Source organism: Triticum urartu, chromosome 7A (genome assembly GCF_056163025.1).
Source record: "Triticum urartu cultivar PI428250 chromosome 7A, HENAU_Tu73, whole genome shotgun sequence".
NCBI lineage: Eukaryota > Viridiplantae > Streptophyta > Magnoliopsida > Poales > Poaceae > Triticum > Triticum urartu.
The window spans coordinates 135,690,676-135,702,091 of NC_141879.1; positions in this window are offsets into that span (position 1 = coordinate 135,690,676).

Below are 11,416 nucleotides of genomic sequence, written 5' to 3' on the forward strand. Positions count from 1 at the left end.
GTGGGTTTTCCTCTAACACAGGATGTAAGATCCCACGTCGCTCTGTCGCCAGTAGTTTTTATGAATAAAAAAATTGGTTTTCAACAAAATGGAGTAAGGGAAAATATTTTTACCTACATAGTATTTTGAGATAATGGCTCGGTGGTGGTAGCCATGGCCGATAAAGTTTTTCCTCTTAAAAAAAACTCATGCATCCACTTTTCCCAGTGACTTGCGGAGTACGTATTTTATACGTACTCAGCTGCACTTATGTTGTTTTTCAGAGCAAGTGAGTTATGAGAACTCCAAGGCGATAGAGAATGGTACTTATGATGAGTATGGTTATCTTGATGACTTCGGTTATTCTGAAGTGGAGTATGATTATGAGGAAGTCGACAATCAAGGCTATGAAGAGTAGATGCCCTTCATGGTTGGTCTAAAAGGCTCGTACTAGAGGCGGGTGACGATTTATTGTCATGGTCGCTTAGGCTTAGTCGACACTTGAGGTGTCTATGTAATAAAAGCTTGCCTACTCATGGCAGCCGCTCCGTCTTGTACATGATACTGTTCTCCTTAATTGATCCTGGCGCAACTCTGAAGTGACGGCTTCCGTTACGCCTGACTCTGTTGGACGTAACGGGGTGTCACAGATAGCACACAAGGTATTCCTCCGATATCTGAGAGTTGCATAATCTCATAGTCGAAGGAATATGTATTTGACATGAGGAAAGCAATAGCAACAAACTGAACGATCATTGTGCTAAGCTAATGGATGGGTCTTGTCCATCACATCATTCTCTTAATGATGTGACCCCGTTATCAAATGACAACATATGTTCATGGTAAGGAAACCTTAACCATCTTTGATCAACGAGCTAGTCTAGTAGATACTCACTACAGACATGGTATTTGTTTATGTATTCATACATGTATTTAAGTTTCTGGTTAATACAATTCTAACATGAATAATAAACCTTTACCATAAATAAGGAAATATAAAATATCCACTTTATTATTGCCCGTAGGGCATATTTCTTTCAGTTAGTGCGAAATTTAATCAATGGTAGAAGAAGTGTCTTACCAATTGGATCAACCATTTCCCATGGTAACAAAATGAGAGGTCTGTTTAGTGGAGAAATTATGCCAACATGTGCTTATACAAGGAAATGTAGTTGTAAGTCATAGTCTGATTTTTCCAGGTGAATAATGTATTACTCAACTCAAGAAGTTCATACAATCAATCGTAGCAAGCTCCATACCAGCCGTAGGACCCGAACCGATCCAAGTCATGGTTCTGCCTTCTAAACAAGCAAATCTAGCTGCTATCACTAAATTTATTTTGGATATGATTAACATGAGTAATACACAAATGACGAATAGACATGAAAAATCTAATCTCCTTAATGAGTGATAAATAAACTGATCTATCCACCTCCTTCATCTGGATCAACTTTACTGCAACAATCGAATCCATCTCAATCTCGATAGGAAGCTCACTTCTCTGGATCGAAAACGACAACCCTTCCATGCATGCAGATAATTCCGCTTCATGAGCATCTCGACATGAAAAGGTTTCTACAAGAGGAAAATATAGTCACCCTTGTCATCTCTCAACACCATGCTAGCGCCTGCTGAGTCATCTTCTGCATAAGAACCATTAGAACTAAGTTAACCCGGTTTTCTTTAAACCCGTTTACAATTGATTATTACAATGAAGGATGCTCATATATTTTTGAATGCACCCAGAATTTAAAGGAATTGTCGTTAGAAAGAAGAAATACCCATATTTGAAGGAAACATTCTACATCTGCCTACATATAGTAATCCTTTTCACTGACCATGTGATGAAGTATTTTCATTTCACTTGATCATTGCATTTGGCTGAAGTACCTAAGGCCAACTCCAGTGCACGACCCCAAACAGACGTCCGTTTAGCTCGGATTCTGTCCGTCTGGGGCGGCTAACGGGGTCGTGTCCGGGCCTTTTCTGGGATGCGGTGGCCATGCGCCCAACGCGCGTACACATCCTTTAGCCGCATCATATGTTCGCCTCCTTTTTCAAACGCTAGTTCATGCCAGCGGCCCTAGTTCACGCCGGCAACACAGCCAGCCTACACGACCTCGTTGACAACACAGCCAGCCTACACGACCTCGCCGGCAACACAACCAACCTACACGACCTCGCCGGCAACACAGCCAGCGGCTGGCATCACAGCCAGCCTACAAAATGAATAGTTTTGTCGCCGGCGAGAGTTCCGACCACAGCTTCCTCAGACCGTTGGCCGCCTTCTTCTTCACCTTTCCTGACGCCCGCCCGCCGAAATTCGGCGGGTCATCGGCCATGGCGGGAGGGTAGTGGGTGTAGGGGAGGTCGCGGGACGTGGGAGGGTTTTGGGGGGAAATGGCGCGAAATGGGGCGTCGGGCGGGTGCTTTGTGCCACCAACGGGCGGGCCAGGGGAGGACAAGCGCGCGCATCCCGTCCGTCCGCGCGCTGTCCGTTTCATCTCAAAAGCGGCCCAAACTTGGGCCAGAGATGGGTCAAAAGCGGACATAAAACGGACAAAAAATCGTTTGCGCCCGCGCGCTGGGCTGTCTGGCATGTCCGTTTTGTCCCAAACGGACGCACCTGGACAGGATGGGATTGCGCGCTGGAGTTGGCTTAATAAATAATAAGAACAAAATGAGACAGGGTTATTCAATAAAATCAGTTTTCATGTTTGTTGAGAATCACTGTTTGAGCAATCTTGCTAATAAAATGTGATATCCTTTAGCAGCATACCCTCGCAGCTTGCATGACCTAAATGCTTATGTAATACAAGTGACACGCATGTAAACAAACTTGTTTGTCATCCCTTTGGACTTCCAGCTATGGCTATGATCCTTGTGGCATGGGCAAGAAGGCAGTGCACTTTAGTAGTTCAAGTTTTGCAGGTACAGACTAATCTGTGAACACGCATTTTTTTTTTCAGTACAAGACTTTTGTGGGAATTTCCTCATTGCTCCGCGTCAATACGTCGGTTGAGCCATCTAACGAGTTATTTGTAGTACTCTCTTTTTGCGGTAAAATTATTTCAGCACTTTGCATCCAGTGATATGAATTACTTTTAATACTTTACATTCTATTGATATGAAGTCGTGAACTTTCCATGTTACTTTCTCTTGAGCGGCTGCCAGTTGTCTGATGTGCTGCGTGTTGTTTATGCCTCTTGCCGGTTTGGCCTATCATCCATGTGGGCTGGCTTATATTTTTACTACAGTGTGTGACACTTCTTGACAAACTAAAATGAGGTGATCACCGATCATATGTTTAGCAGCCATACTGTTGCCTGCTATCCTGCTTCACACTTGAAACACAGATCCACGAACAAAATCGTGCTCACTCTACCCAATTTATAGAACGTCCAACAAGGCAATCACATGAACACTACAGTAAAGGAACAGGTGAGTGATTTTCTGCTTAGTTTCAAATTAAAAGATGGTGCTAATAAATCATATTTCCGTACCGAATGTCATAGCCGCACAAGATTGGACATGTTGTTCTGTAGTCAGTGATTGGTGTTCCACCGGTGAAGCGAACTTCTCGGTACATTGACTCCTTTTCATACTAACTGTTCGCTCCTAGATGTCTCCTACTCCTATATTCTCAAGGTAGCATTGCTCCATTCTTTGCATTGTTTTGTTGCTAACAACTGGTGACGGGAGAACCACTGTGAACCTCCTCGACCAGGGAGCCAGAGAACATACACACTCGACTGGTCCTCCATCATATATGTGCACGAAGGGTCAAAGTGTTAAATAATGTATCTTGTGGTCACTAGGAATCAGTTTCATGAGGTATTTCACAAGGACGGTCTATATAAATATTGCTCAGTTATAATGCCATACAGCAAGAGCACGTGCTATATATATCTTTTTATGTATCGACTGGTCGGGAACCTTTCACCCCCCTCCCCACCCCGCACCCCCCCCCCCCCCCCCCCCCCCACACACACACACTTAATATGGCGAAATGGAAAGAATCGCATGTACCATGTTGGCCCCGATACCGTAAATACTGTTTTTCCATCAAAAGATACAAATAGATATTGGATTAGCTTTACTCCTGACTACTCCCTCTTTTTTTTGTCCATACGCCTCCCAACTGAGAGCCGGGTTCATACAAAAATTAACCGAGAAAGAAGGAACTAGAGAAAAAAATAACCGAGAGAGAAGAAACTAGAGAAAAAACCAGAAGCATCTGAGGACGCAAACAGGATAACCTGGGAACACAAAGGATCGCCAACCAACAGATAAAATGCTGGTAGGAAGCAGAACTACCTAAAACTGTCAACCGACACAACACACAGACTCGGGAGAGCACCACAATCATCAGGAATACTTATTACAATACTTTGTAGTTTTCGTGGAGTGACAAGCAGCAACAACTACTAAGAACCCTCTGTATAAAAATAGTTGACTTTCTAAAAATTAATTGAAGTACTAAACACTTAATTACACGGTGTTTAAGATGTAATTTTGGCCAGCAATTTCTATTGTAATATACGTATAACAACAAAGAAATTATAAGATCTAGGAATAGTGTTTCAGGCAAATCTACAGACAATCAGATACCTGTGATTATTGGAGGTGTGATTGCTTACAATATGTGATGCGTGCTACCTATTTGGTTGACTAACTTAATCTAGCTTAATGGCTTGCTTTTGGTATTATGCAGGCCAGAAATTGAGGGAAAGGACAAGGTTTGGAAGCGAGATCAAAAGGTAAGATTGTGATATGTTGATACGGGAGGTTATCTGCAGTCACAATAAGTATAATAGGCTTCCTGGTGGGCAGTAATGGGTCAGTGTGATTATAGTTACAACTTACAAGTACAACCTTATTCGGGCATATATCAACGTTATATGTCAATGTGCTTCGATAATGCATGTTTAGAAACTACAATTATTAATGCTAAGAAAAAATAAATTGAATTGTAGTATGCTCCGATGTCAACATGCTCTGTTTGTTCAAGAACTCTAAATTTTATTGCAGCCCTTGATCTTTAGAACATCAAGGAAATTTGGGTCTGAAAACCAAGACGATGTTACTAATTTGTTACAGGCTAATTACCATAAATTAGCTAATCCTTGATCATTACTAATTTTTTTAAAGAAGGAAGACCCCCGGCCTTTGCATCCGGACGATGCATGCAGTCACTTTATTAATTATTCACACAAGACCTTACAGAGTCATATAACAGTAAGACTAAAGCCACCGTCTAGGAAACATCTGTCGCTACTCCTATCCAGTTCATGTAGGGATGCTGATAGCCTGGGCCTAATACCAAACAGACCTCGCAGCCAAGCCTAACATCTAAGACCTGAGGTCCCAACCAGGACGTCTGCCGGGTATGGGGCACCCACCAGTCCGGCGCACTCCTCGACCAGGACACCTGCCGGGTATGAGGCTGCCGCAGCCACCTGCCACCAATCCATCTTCAGTGTTGTACTGCTGCATCTACCTTGCCCGGTCTAGCTGCTATCGACGCCAGACAACTTCGTCCTCCTGCACGAGTCCATCCCCACACATCGGAGACCAAATCTGCACTGCGCCACGCCGTCAAGATCCGCCGCCATCAATGTGTAGGATGAAGCACCGCTCCACCAAAAATGCGGTCCGCTGGTCCCTCGAGCTCGTGTACACCTCCAAGAATGATGCCCCCAAAGGGGAAACGACACAAGCGCGTCGTCGTCTTCCGATCTACCGATTTAGGGTTTCCCCCGGAGGTAGCAGACAGTGGTCTAGAACTTCTCCACGGCGATGCCTTTAAGAAGGGAATGGCACCGAAGAGCACCGCCATCGCCGGCCTTGGCATCTAGCCAAGAGCAGGTTTTCACCCAGATCTGTTCGAAGAACTCCATCCAGCTTCCTGTGCACGGATCGCTGCCTTCTCTACCGGAGACTAGATCTGGGCCAGGGGTCCGAGATCCGCCGCCACCCGCCGTCACAGCCGGCTTTCACGCTGCCCTTGCAGACGTGGTGGCACAGCCTCCGCCGGAGTTCCCCGGGCCACGCATCGGTGACCAGGGACATGCCAGCCACTGCCGCCGATCAGGCCAAGTCAAGCCGGCTGCAGCACCGACGCCATCGCACCGAGCTACAACACTGTCGCTGGGCCGCACCACCGTCTTCCGGCCTCGCGGCCACCTTGATCATTATACATATGTTTTTTCAAAAAGTTGTCACACTAGATTCAGCTATTGCCATGTGGTCTTATTACAGTATTTGCTATGAATTCAGGCAGTATGACATTTGCCTCCATAGACGTGAGCTTTCAGTTAATGCAACCTTGGTTTGCTTATCTATTGTTCAAGTTATCTGTTTTCTGAGTTAAAACATTCTTCATGCAGGTCTGTGGTGTCCGGGACAAGCGAGCTGAGAATATTTGGTCGACAGCGGAGGGCGTTTATCTCCCAGTCGATGAAAGCAAGTGAACATAGCATCAGGAATTTTGCTGACATTTTCCTTTTTTATCTCTTCATGCTTTTAAATTAAACAAGGGACATGGTACCCAGAACTGGAATGATTGTTAGTGCAGTATTTTTTTTCTATTTGGAAACTCCGATTACATTCGTATTGATATATAATACAAATAAGGTACATTCGTATTGCTGCAAGACACCACAAAGATACGAAGAGGCAATGACTACTACATAAGAAACTTTAGGTCTATTGAAAAAAACTTGGTAATGCAGGGTACAAGAATGGGAATAAATGATTCCTAGGTAGTTAAGCAAGTGCAACAATTTGTGTTGGTGAGAAAGCTAGCACTGGTCCCTTCTTGCATTTCTTTCTCTAGTCCCTTCGTACATTGTTGTTTGGTAACAATTTGTGTTGGTGAGAAAGCCGGTGAACCTTTGTCGAGAGGAAAAACACACTCAGTTCGCTCTCAACTATATACATACATGGATAGTTAATAATTTGAAAACTTCAAAAATTAAACTTTCCAGTTTCAAAAAATTCCAAAAAATACACATATACCTAGACACACAATGTACATGTGTGCACATTTTCAGGTTAAAATGAGAGCTAAACAAAAAAGAAAAATCTGGGACTTTTTAGCATATGTACTGTTCATCCACAAAAAAGACACATCCTTGCATACATGTTACTTTTTTCAGAATTTTTTGAAACTGAAAATTTTGTTTTTTGTTTTTTTCAAAATAAAGACCTCCATGGAGCTCGGTCTCCAGAATGCCCTACTTATCTTGTGGGTTCTAGGAATCAAATTCATGAGATACTTTATGCACGGAAGGAGTCTTCATAAATAACGACCATCTCTAGTGTTGAATAGTACAAATATGGTTTGCTTATTGCTATGGGACATGGCAAAGATATGAAGATACAACGACTTGTGCATAAGAAACTTTATGTTTATTAAAGAACTTGATATTGTAGGATATATATCATGAATGGGGAGAAATAACTCACATGTAGTTAAACAATAGCTGGCAGGCCATTGGCATGATGAATATGTATCGTGGCCAATTGTGGTATGAGTCTATCCGGATAATATTTTAAGATGTTGATTATTTAGTGTTGTGCTTCCTATGTTAAATAAGACAACATCTATTATCGAGGAATATAATGACAAAACATATATATTATTTTGTTGCAAAGGGTTGAAGTGGCTTCACATACTAATTTTCATGCTTATAGAATATCTCTAGAATTATATCTTTCATCAACTCATCACTAAAAGATTAGTGTAGCCAACAAACAGAAGCATTGAACACAATAATCCATCAGAATTTGTAAATAATCAAGAACCAGATGCTATGTCTATTTGTCATGCAAGACTTAAGATTAAATTAAATGGTAAAACTTTAAAATACCATTGTATTTTATCTCGCTTTGAGTAGGAATACATATACTTTAACAATTGATGTTGTTCAGTTAGGATCTACTAGCTGAGTGCCCATGCGTTGCCACGGAACATAATAATAAGTTTGAACGTCGCTCACCATTGTTATTCGCCTCCAACGCTGATCCAACCTTGCTAGTTGCTCATTGTTATATCTACTAACCCACAATAAGCCCTCTTGTAGCCCTGACAACCCCTCCTGCTTAAAGCGCTCACCCCACAAAATAGTATGATATCTTCTTCCCTATACAATGTACTCCCTCCGTTTCAAAATTAGTGTCAATTCAAATTTGAATTAAAACCCGACATTTATTTTGAAGGGAGAGAGTACTACTAAACCTAATACATGTGAGTCAAACCTGAATTCCAGATATACATACTTATCATCACGAGTTAAAAAAGTATCCCTGTGTTCTAATCTTGTATAGCTTGAGGAGATATTGGTCAATGTCTTGTACTCCACGAGGATGTATCCTGAAGAGAAAAAAATAAAGAATTTATGTGTCGTATGTTGCTTATTACTACATTGTGACAAATATCAAATCACCAAACCAGCGTACATAGTGAAGTTTCGGAAGCTTGACATATTAGAATAAAATCAAATTATCTCAACTGTAGTAATGCAACATATATCTTTGCCCTGATGCTTCCTTGATAGTCTTGTTCGAAAATAAATTTCTCTCTAAAGTCTACCAAAGTAGCCTGATAGACAAGCAAGAAGCAAGTAAGCAAATACTAAAAAAAGAGAACACATATCCACATCAAAGGAAGCATCACTGCAGCCACTGCATCCACATAACTAAATAAGCATCCTATCAAGCAGAAGCATCTGATATATCCATATTCAATCTATGTTTTTTTCCAACTAAATAGTTGCTATGAAAAGCTTATATTGCTCGGCATTTTCTGAGTACCACCTATATCCTCATGGCCATTTTGACATAAGTCATGTATATATATAGGTCAAATGCTCTAACCATTTGCACACTGAAAAGACTGAAATCGCATGAGACGTCCATGACATTACACTCCAGAATGAGAAAAGCATGTAAAGTTAGATCATACAGTATTACTGACAATATCTGGACATAAACCGTACTTATTTTTTGACAAAGGGAATATGTTAATATCGCAAAGATACATAAACCCTACTTATTCCAAGTAAAGCACTATAATTGTAATCCTAGAAGTTTTACTATTGATAAAACTATATGAAACAACAAGTGCAACTGGCGGATGAGTTATCACTCCACGCTAACTACTACAGACATGTACTCTGTAATAGTAATCAAGGTGAATCCTTGTCCATGCCGAAAGGGAAAACATAGAAGAGGCTCGGTACTACTGGAATACATTTAGAAAAGGTCCTCTTGCCTTAACGACAGTACATGATTCATGGTAGTGTCCATTAGGAATCCTACATAGCTACTATGACTCAACGACTTGCAAAACCAGATTTATTAACAATTTACGTAACTGATGCTTGTCCTAGTCCTTACTCTGCACCTAGTAGCAGTGCTGATTACTACCACATATAGTTGACACCAAACAAACTGTAGAATCATTTGATGGAAAAACCTCACCTCCTCGACGACCGCAGAATCACTGGAGCAAATCCACCTATTAAGTAAGAAAAAGAAAAAGAAACAAACATGCTCTATCTCTCCAACAGACGCGCAGCTTCCCGCACCGCATTCATGCTAGCCCAGAGTCGCAGACCTGTATTGATGTCGCGCAATGTGACCAGATGGGAGGGCGGCGCTGACCGCCGCGACCAGAACAGCTAGCGACTCTAATTTAATGCGAATACATCGTCCATAAGAAAGCAACTCTGGTCGATGTGCCATATTGATGCGGGCTAACCGACAATTCGCCTGGTTTCTCCATGGTTTTTTTAAAGGACATCTCAAATTAAAAACTGATTTCATCTAATTGCTATGCATGATAGATTTCCCACCACACAGAGAGAGCTTCGTGGAGTACAACATTTTTTAGAGAAACTGAATGTTATTCAAGTGGCAATAAACACGAAGAAACAAAAAATTGGAGCATACTACTCAGAGGAAGAGACATATATACATCAAAACTATGTAGCATGTGCATATATACTCATGTCCAGAAAGGAGTTGGATTAAGATTTTGGTGTATGAAACCAATCTGGATGACATTGAGGCAAATCCAATAACACCAAGAGAACAGGAAACTGATATTCTTCAAAACACAGTTAGCCAACATCTATCATGGTCCCCTTATTATGGAAATAATCAAACTTACATTCCAGGATTCTTCCCTTGCCCTGCTGATTCCCTCCTTGTAAGTCACAGTGTGATCTGAATTTCGATGTATATACAACAATCTGGATCTGAATAAACAAAGCGAGGATGATGAAAACTTCAAAAGAAAAGCATACATAACAAGGAATGAGAGGATGATGGGTCTGAGCTAGATATGTTGAGTCTACAATGCATTGCTAGATCCAATAAGTTGAATCCGGTACCGAAACAATGATGACATTATTGAATATATTCTTCTTTCCTGCGTTTTGATATATTTTCCTGTCATGGTAGGTAAATATTTTGGAAGTAATGTGGTCTAGCAGGTAAGCTAAGTATTACCTGGATCCCAAAAACATATGACACGTCCCTGCTTCCTCGAAGTAGGATGTAATTATTCTCCAAGTAAGATGTAATTTTTCGATAGACGGATTAAAAATATATTCAGTTAGCGTAGAGGCACCAAACCAAGTCTTCCTTCAAACATTTAACTGCACCATTACACAAGTACGGTTGGCCTCTCCTCCCACTGTGCCAAGAAACACTGCATGCACAATCCAATAAAAGCAATTACCTGCAAGTGTACAACACGCTATCTTCAGATTCCTAGCGAGAACCCTGCAAGGTACTCAATGGCAGTGCACATCATTGCTCGTCGCTTTCGCGCTTGGCTGTGTTTCTTGCATGCAGTCAAGTAGGAGAAGGAGGAGGAAGGAGGCGGCGAAGGTCACCAACTTCGCCATCAGCTGTTACCACTTACGACGTGGAGAAGATCATGGCGAGCAGCACGCTCCTCCCGACCGGCCAGGTACGGTACATGAAGGACGGCCCCGACGAGAGGGATGGTGTGGCCGACGCCGCGGCCTCCCTCGTGCAGGGGTCGGCAGCACCGCAGACTACTCATCACATCGAGGAGGGCCTGCCTTCAGAGAGGGGAAAGGAGACAGTGGAGGCTAGATGGCGACGAAGAAAGCCTGCGGCAGCTGCACGACGGACGGGAATTGGGGCAGCCAACCGACGGGAGCAGCCGAATAGTGGTCCCGTCACACTCGGGGTCTGATTCGTGATAAACAGAGTACAGGACTATAGGTACACCGAAGCACGGTGGCGGTTGCCATGACGAGCATGCTGTACAGGAGGTGTGCGATGGCGACCGAGACGAGGGCAACGCGAGCGCGAGCACGAGCACGACTGTGACTGATACGATCATGGCGACGCGACGGGGGTATTGTCGTGCATGAAGAGAAAGTCGGCCACCGCG